Genomic DNA, 9354 nt, shown 5'->3' on the forward strand with positions numbered 1-9354 from the left:
AACTGGCAGTGTGGTGCCAGGACAACAACCTCTCCCTCAATGTGAGCAAGACAAAGGAGCTGATCGTGGACTACAGGAAAAGGCTGAACAGGCCCGCCTTTTAACAAGTTCCTTGGTGTCCACATAACTAACAAACTATCATGGTTCAAACATACCAAGACAGTCATGAAGAGGGCATGACAAAACCTTAGGAGACTGGAAATATTTGGCATGGGCCCCCAGATCCTCAAAAGGTTCTACAGCTGCAGCATCGAGAGTACCCTGACCAGTTGCATCACCTCCTGGTATGGCAACTGCTCGGCATTCTGACAGTAAGGCGCTACAGAGGGTAGTGCGAACAGCCCAGTACATCACTGGGGCCAAGCTTGCGGCAATCCAGAACCTACAATTGAAGTCGGAAGTTTACATACACTTAGGTTGGAGTCATTAAAACTCCACAAATTTCTTGTTAACAAACTATAGTTCAGCAAGTCAGTTAGGATATCTAATTTGTGCATGATACAAGTAACTTTTCCAACAATTGTTTGCAGAAAGATTATTTAACTTATAATTCACTGTATCACAATTCCAGTGGGTCAGAAGTTTATATACACTAAGTTGACTGTGCCTTTAAACAGCTTGGAAAATTCCAGAAAATGATGTCAAGGCTTTAGAAGCTTCCGATAGGCTAATTGACATAATTTGAGTAATTTGGAGGTGTACCTGTCGATGTGTTTCAAGGTCTATCTTCAAACTCAGTGCCTCTTTGCTTGACATCATGGGAAAATCAAAAGAAATCAGCCAAGAACTCCCAAAAAAAATTGTAGACCTCCAAAAGTCTGCTTCATCCTTGGGAGTAATTGAAGCTACCACGTTCATCTGTACAAACAATAGTACGCAAGTATAAACACCATGGGACCATGCAGCCGTCATACCGCTCAGGAAGGAGACGTGTTCTGTCTCCTAGAGATGAACGTACTTTGGTGTGAAAAGTGCAAATCAATCCCAGAACAACATTAAGAGACCTTGTGAAGATGCTGGAGGAAACAGGTACAAAAGTATCTATAACCATAGTGAAACGAGTCCTATATTGAGGTAACCTGAAAGGCCGTTCAGCAAGGAAGAAGCCACTGCTCCAAAACCGCCATAAAAAAGACAGACTACGGTTTGCAATTGCACATGAGGACAAAGATCATACTTTTTGGAGAAATGTCCTCTGGTCTGATGAAACAAAAATTGTACTGTTTGGCCATAATGACCATAGTTATGTTTGGAGGAAAAAAGGGGATGCTTGCAAGCCGAAGAACACCATCCCAACCGTGAAGCACGGGGGTGGCAGCATCATGTTGTGGGGGTGCTTTGCTGCAGGAGGGACTGGTGCACTTCACAAAATAGATGGCATCATGAGGTAGGAAAATTATGTGGATATATTGAAGCAGCATCTCAAGACATCAGTCAGGAAGTTAAAGCTTGGTCGCAAATGGGTCTTCCAAATGGACAATGAACCCAAGCATACTTCCAAAGTTGTGGCAAAATGGCTTAAGGACAACAAAGTCAAGGTATTGGAGTGGCCATCACAAAGCCCTGACCTCAATCCTATAGAACATTTGTGGGCAGGCGTGTGTGAGCAAGAAGGCCTACAAACCTGACTTAGTTAGACCAGCTCTGTCAGGAGGAATGGGCCAAAATTAACCCAACTTATTGGGGGAAGCTTTGGAAGGCTACCCGAAACATTTAACCCAAGTTAAACCATTTAATTAAAGGCAATGCTACCAAATACTAATTGAGTGTATGTAAACTTCTGACCCCATTGGGAATGTGATGAAATAAATAAAAGCTTAAATAAATCATTCTCTCTACATTTATTCTGACATTTCACAGTCTTAAAATAAACTGGTGATCCTAACTGACCAAAGACAGGGAATTTTTACTAGGATTAAATGTCAAGAATTGTGGAAAAACTCAGTTTAAATGTACTTGGCTAAGGTGTATGTAAACTTCCGACTTCAACTGTATATAATAGGCGGTGTCAGAGGAAAGCCCATAACATTGTCAGAGACTCCAGTCAGCCAAGTTATAGACTGTTTTCTCTGCTACCCCACGGCAAAAGGTACTGGAGCACCAAGTACTGCTGCTACTCGCTGTTTGTTTGTTACTTATGCATAGTCACTTCGCCCCCACCTACATGTACAGATTACCTCAACTAGCCTATACCCCTGCACACTGACTCGGTACCGGTGCACCCTCTATATAGCCTCGATATTGTTATTCTTATTGTGTTACTTATTAGTATGACCTATTTTTAGCCTACTTGGTAAATATTTTCTTCTTCTTGAACTTCTTGAACTGTACCTAGCTAGCACCAATACAACCAGCCTGAAAACAATGACCAGTAGAAACTGCAGTCATTTGCATTATTCTTAGCAATGATTTAGGAATCCTTGTGAGTAAGTATTAGCTAGGTAGCCACTTGTTGTTTGCCTACCGAAAGTAAACTTCAGTTCATGAAAATAAATAGTTAGCCAGCTACTTAACCCTGTTGCCCAAAGCTAACGTTATAAGCAGCCAGCTTGCTTCATCTGGCTACTGAGGCTCGACCGGACCGGGAAATGTGTTTTGAAGCAAGCCACAATAAGGAATAGGCACAATAGTGGAATTTGCGGTTTGCCTTCACAATAAAAGTAACTATTTGAAAGTGATGCAGAAGGTTACAATTGGTGGATTCATGCCATATTTAGACTGGATAATGTTAAACAAGGTCGGAATGTGAGGCAATGAAATGGGATATCAGTCTACTTGGTGACACCCACAGAACACAACTTTGAAGAGTTTATGCAAATATTAGCATTGTAGCTCTTATCGCGGGACTGTGACTGTGTGAAACCACCTCCCCAGTAAGCATGTTGTCTGCATTGACATTCCTATTGCACTGTACAGCTTTACCTAAGGATTGGGGATCAATGAAATGGGGTACCAGTCTACTCATTACCCAATATATTTTTTCCCAATGTCCTCCTCAGAGTTATCAGACTCCAAAACATCCACACAGTATTGTTTTTCCTCGGGAATAGTGTTCAATACACATAGGTTGACAATACATGTATTCACAGTTGTTTCAGAGTCCCGCAATAAGAGCTACAGTGCTAATGCTCTCTGGGTGTCACTGAGTAGATTGATACCCCATGTCATTGATCCACAATCCATAGGTAACTCTGTACAGTGAAATAAGTACGCCCCCAATTCAATACTAAAGTATAATACATCCAGTGAGATTTCAACAGATTGTTGTCAAATTAACAAATTATTGTCCTTTGTTGATTTTATATAACAACTTTCCAACCTCATTTAGCTTGATCTATTCAATTATGGCATACTTCTACTATTTGTATTCATTTGATTCACTGTCAATGACATACTTTTATTTTGAAGGCTAACCGCAAAGTCCACTCTTGTGGCTAATCCTTATTGTGGCGAGCTTCACATAGATGGATCCACCCACCATTAATCAAATAAGAACAGTCTTATAAATTAGGGTTATTTTTGATGATGACACTTAGCTTTATAGTTAGCTAGCTAATTATAGCTACTGAAACAGATTATGTCGTGTTGCTATGTTTTGGGGGAAGAACATTGTATGCATCCATGAGCCAGCTGGCTTTTTTAAAATTACCAGCACTGTAGGTGCGTGAGACAACTTTACCAGCATCATAGCATACGCATCGATGAATCGTTGTGACATATGAAATACGAGTGATAGTGTAATCAATGTGTAATAAATACGTAAAAAAATGTATGAACATGTTAAATTATTATGTGACGTGCAGTCACATTCAGGTCCTGATTGGTCAACAAGCTTATTTGACATGACAAATAGTGTTATTTGAAACATCAAATAGTGTTATTTGACGTGTATTTTCTTTGACGCGCAAAGACGCAAACGGCGTTCCATACAAATCCTGGTTGAGAATGAAACGACTGAAAAAATGAATAATGAAACAGCACAGCAAGTAAGTGAAAGAAAAAGGTTTTGATTATGTTTTACTAGTAATGGGGACATACGGAAATGCCAACAAAATAATGTTTTGGTCAGTGTGGTATATGTGTGTAACCTTTAATTAACTAGACAAGAGCAAAGAACAAATTCTTATTTACATGCCTGCCTACCCCTGCCAAATCCAGACGAAGCTGGGCCAATTGTGCGCCGCCCTATGGAACTCCCAATCACGGCCGGATGTGATACAGCCTGGAATCGAACCAGGGACGGTAGTGACGCCTCTTGCACTGAGATGCAGTGCCTTAGGCCGCTGCGTCCATGTGTGTGTGTTAACTATTTAACTGTACTAGAACGCTTAAAAGGCCGCAAAAAAATGTTTATATTGATTACCGGTATCGTTTTTCTATTGGCAAGGAAAATATTGGATATCATTATCGGCCAAAAATGTCATATCGGTGCATCACTAGTTTTTACAGTAAAAAGACTATGTGTAAAAGCATGCAGCAGACACATAACCAACCCTGAAATGTGCAGAATTTGAAAAGCTGAGGAGATACAGTGGGGTCCGAAATGCTTGACACCCTTGATAAAGATGAGCAATAACTGAAATAATTTAAATACTCAGCTATATTGCATGCTCAAAATAATACAATAAAACAATTTGTATCAAAGATCATACCCCCAAGACATGCTAAACTCTCCCCATTACCAATAACAGGGAGATTAGCATGTCTTGGGGGTATGATCTTTGACCCTCTGTAACGGTAACATCCACATTAATGTAGATGTGTTTAGAAACATATTCTATTCTTATTTACAATAAAAGTAACTCCAAAATGACACAATACATTATTTACCATTAATTTCTATTGGGCACAAAATAATCTGAAACACAACCAAAACAAACAGCAAATGCATCCAACAAGCTTGTTGGATTTTTATATTACAACGGTTAATAATGTCAAAACCCTGACATGATTTGTAACGTTTCAGTTGCAGATTGATTATTGTTGGCTACAACGACTCAGTATTATAAATGTAATATAACTGTCATTTTGCTACTCATAATATGGGAAAAGTAATCATCGTCACAATGGTGGGGTTTTTCAAGGGGTGGGGCATCTGTGCCTTTCATAAAGAATTAAAAAAAATACTTTGCCAAACTAACGCGGCTGCGTAGACAATGGATACTTGATTTTACACTATTGATATCACTGTTCATTGACAACCATGCTGAAAATGAGAAAATGAGAAATCAGTTAAGGCTACACTGAATAACACATTCTCCTTCTCCCTCTTCTGCTCCCCGCCCCCACCTATTCGGATTCACAATTATGCACATTCGCTCAACACTGTCCCAATACGGTACAGTTACTCATAAAAGTTTGTATCCACTATTGACCTTTTTTGACTGAACATAATCACATCGACATCCTTTGTCTCTACGGTGTAACTCCCATATATGAAATTAAAAATACATATTAAGGATGCATAGATGCCCAGACCATCGAAAGCCGTTTTTACACATACCACTGTGCGGGTGCAGAATAGTGAGCAGCAATTTTCTCTACAAAGAATTAAGTTTATTTTGTAGACTTTGTTTTTCAAGGACACTGTATAAACTACTGTCATGCTCTACATAGGTTTCTGTTGCGACTGATACGGGGGCGTAATGCCCTACCGGGTGATCGAGAGCGCAAAAAAAACAGAAAATCCTGAAAGGGTTTACCTTTTTGCTGTTTCTGCTGTTATAGCCGATGTATGGATTGAAGTCTGCCCTTGGCGGTACGGAGAGTAGCATTTTCTCGGCTCTATGTCCAGTGCTGAGAGTACAGCCCAGGCTGCCAGCTGACGTCAGCAGCTCGGGAAGCTTGGGAGCGATGCAAGTCCCGCTGCCGCTAAAATGCTGCTGCCGCGGCCAAGCGGTGCTTTTTCACACGTCTGGGTCCTAGCGCGCCAATTCCAACCGAGCCTCTGGAACGGTTACTGATAAACGAAACATAAGATGGAACGGTTACTGAATGAACGAAACATAACGAATGTAGGCCTATGTTGGGGAAGCTACTCTGAAAATATAGTTTAGGGCTAAGTACAAGGTGCATAGGCGCAGGATGGAGGGGTGCTGATGGTGCTGCAGCACCCCCTGATAAATCAGAGAAAAAAAGTATAATATATATTTTTTAAACCCCACCAAATTAGTGTACTAGGCCTTTATTACTCCTGTATGAACAGTGCAAAGTACTGGTCAGCAGAGCAGAATAAGACAGCACCACCACCCCTAAACATCTCCCCGCAGCCGTTTGCCAGGGCAATTCAGAAAGCTGATTGAGGACCTTATTACTGATGAATATGGTTTTTTTTATGATCTTCTTCCTGCTTGCATTTTGTATTTCTCTTTTGATGTGTCTATTTTCTGTAATTTATGTAATTCAGGGCTCATCTGTAAAAGAGACATTGATCTCAGTATAACACCCCTTTTCAAATTTAAATAAAATACAAAACATATGCTTGCATGTGTGTATGAGTGCATGCATAGCCTAGTGTGTGTGAGCGAGTGAGAGTGTGTCACTGTGTCTGTGTCTCAGAGATGTAGGCTAAGTCTGTCTGCCTGACTGCTGTTGGGTTGGAGCGTAACACTGACTGGCTGCAGATGGGGACTCACAACACAAGTGACATTGTTGCACTCAGAAAAACCCCGGTCTGGCACAGCTAGTCGTTTTGACGATGCTAACATTGTTTGGACAGCAACAGGCCCGTCGCTAAGCAACCCACTCCTATCCCAGGGTTTCGACTCGTAAATCCAAACTGATTACCTCTAAGGTGCCCAAGTATTGTCTGTGTTTGTATTGTGTATATGTGTGTGAGTTTATGAAAGTGTGTGCACAAGTGAGAGATACATTTGTATTATTTCGTATTTTATAAAGATCCTGGGAAACAACGCAGAACAAATAAAATACATACAATGCATAATAAACATAATATAATTCAATACAAATACAGAATATATAGAAATGTCTATCTCTTCACAGTACTTGTCGTGCCATAAAGTGTTCTTTTATTTGTTTTTTTAATCTAGTTTAATTGCTAGCTTGAGTTTCCTGGGGTGGCAGAGTTCCATTTAGTCATGGCTTTATTTAATACTGTGTTCCCCAGCCTTTGTTCTGGACCTGGGGACTGTGAAGAGACCTCTGGCTGCATGTCTTGTGTGGTACTGATGAGTATCCGAACTGTGTGCTAACTGCTTGAACAGTTCGGTACCTTTAATCCATCAACACCTCGCACAAAGACCAATAGTGATGCAGTCAATCTCTTCTCAACTTTGAGCCAGGAGAGACTGACATTCATACTACTGACATTTGCTCTCCGTGTACATCTAAGTGCAATACCTGCTGCTCTGTTCTGGATCAACTGCAATTTTCCTATGTCCTTCTTTGCCACACATGACCACACAACTAGGCAGTAGTCCAGGTGCGACAAAACGAGGGCCTGTAGAATCTGCCTGGTGGATTTAGATGTGAAGAAAGTTGAGCAGCACCTTATCATGAACTGACTTCTTCCTAATTTAGCAACCATTGAGTCTATATGTTTTGACCATGACAGCTTGCTATCTAGGGTTATACTCAGCAGTCTCCCCAGCTTGCTCAATCGCCACATTATTCAGTAATAGATCTAGATGACGTTTAGGGTTGAGTAAGTGATATTTAGCACCAGCCTACTGCTAGTTACCCGTTGTAAAACTGACTGGAGCTCTATGTTAAGGGTGCCAGTTATGTATTTTACTGTCATAGCTGATTTGTATCCGTTGAGTCCCATCAGCGTACAGTGCATTGCAGTGCATGACTTTCATTATTTGGTCCGTTATACATGACATGAAGGCTCAGGGTTTGTTGTTTGATGTCATGCCTAAGTTTGCTAATCTTGTCAACAAAAAAAGGGATTCATGTGGTTGGCAAGAAACAAAGATGAACAATAGTGATGTGCGGGTTGACTCATAACCCACAGTTCCCACGGTTATATCTGCGGGCCGGACGGGTTTAGGGTCATTAAATAAAGAAAAACAATACCTTCAAAAATCCATAAATGTATCATTCTTGTGCAATTCATATAGGCCACACTGATGCATAAAGCCTAAGCTTTAGGGCTTAACTGTATGTGCGCAAATAACCAACACAGCCAATCGCCAAACAATGCTTTTGGGAATGGGCATTGGGAATCCACAGAGGCAAAATGGAAATTGTCGAATTCGAATTTAATAATACAAAAGTTGCGAAAGCAGAGTTAACAATAAAGAGAAGGGAGAGCCAGAAAAGTAATGTTTGGAAAATATTTGGTGAAGTGATAAAAGCAGCTCTGGCTATGTTATGTTTGATCTGTATTTTACCTTTATTTAACTAGGCAAGTCAGTAAAGAACAAATGCTTATGTACAATGACGGCCTACACTGGCCAAACCGTGTGCCGCTGTCACGCCCTGACCTTAGAGAGCCTTTTTATTTCTCTATTTGGTTAGGTCAGGGTGTGATTTGGGTGGGCATTCTATGTTTTCTGTTTCTTTGTTTTTGGCAGAGTGTGGTTCCCAATCAGAGGCAGCTGTCTATCGTTGTCTCTGAGTGGGGATCATACTTAGGCAGCCTTTTTCCCCACATTTAAGTTAGGGGATCTTGTCTTTGTTTGTTGAATGTGCACTCCGAAGCTTTATGTTCGTTGTGTTGTTTATTGTTGTTTTGGTGGAACATTTAAAAAAGAAAATGTACGCCTACCACGCTGCACCTTGATCCGGTCATTCTACCACTAACGACGGACATAACAGAAGATCCCACCAAAAACGGACCAAGCAGGGTGGCCAGGAGGAGTGAACATGGGAGGACATCCTGGACGGCAAAGGATCTTGGACGTGGGAGGAGATCCTGGCCGGAAGGGATCGCCTCCCATGGGAACAGGTGGAAACAGCGAGGGAGGAATGGTGACGAGACCAGGAGTCACAGCAACGAGGGAAGAGAGGCAGCACCAAAACAAGTTTTGGGGGGAGGCACACGGGGAGATTGGCGGAGTCAGGGTTTAGACCTGAGCCAACTCCCCGTGCTTACCGTGGGGAGAGTGTGACGGGTCAGGCACCGTGTTATGCGGTGATGCACACTGTGTCTCCGGTGCTCATTCACAGCCCGGTCGCTCTATGCCTGCTCCTCGCATTTGCCGTGCTAGAGTGGGCATTCAGCCAGGACGGATTGTGTCGGCTCAGCGCTCCTGGTCTCCGGTGCGTCTCTTCGGCCCAGGATATCCTGCGCTGGCTCTGCGCAATGTGTCTCCGGTGCGCCTTCAAAGCCCAGTGCTTCCTGTGCCAGCACCCCGCATTTACCGGGCGAAACTAAGCATCCAGCCAGGA

At 41.9% G+C, this 9354-nt stretch overlaps 1 pseudogene; it reads right to left on the bottom strand.

Moving 5' to 3' along the window:
• Window positions 1-5864, bottom strand: part of LOC124031222 — a 64337-nt pseudogene extending 58473 nt beyond the window's left edge.
• Window positions 5865-9354: the final 3490 nt, after the last annotated feature.

Source organism: Oncorhynchus gorbuscha, linkage group LG03, assembly GCF_021184085.1.
Source record: "Oncorhynchus gorbuscha isolate QuinsamMale2020 ecotype Even-year linkage group LG03, OgorEven_v1.0, whole genome shotgun sequence".
NCBI classification, from domain to species: Eukaryota; Metazoa; Chordata; class Actinopteri; order Salmoniformes; family Salmonidae; genus Oncorhynchus; species Oncorhynchus gorbuscha.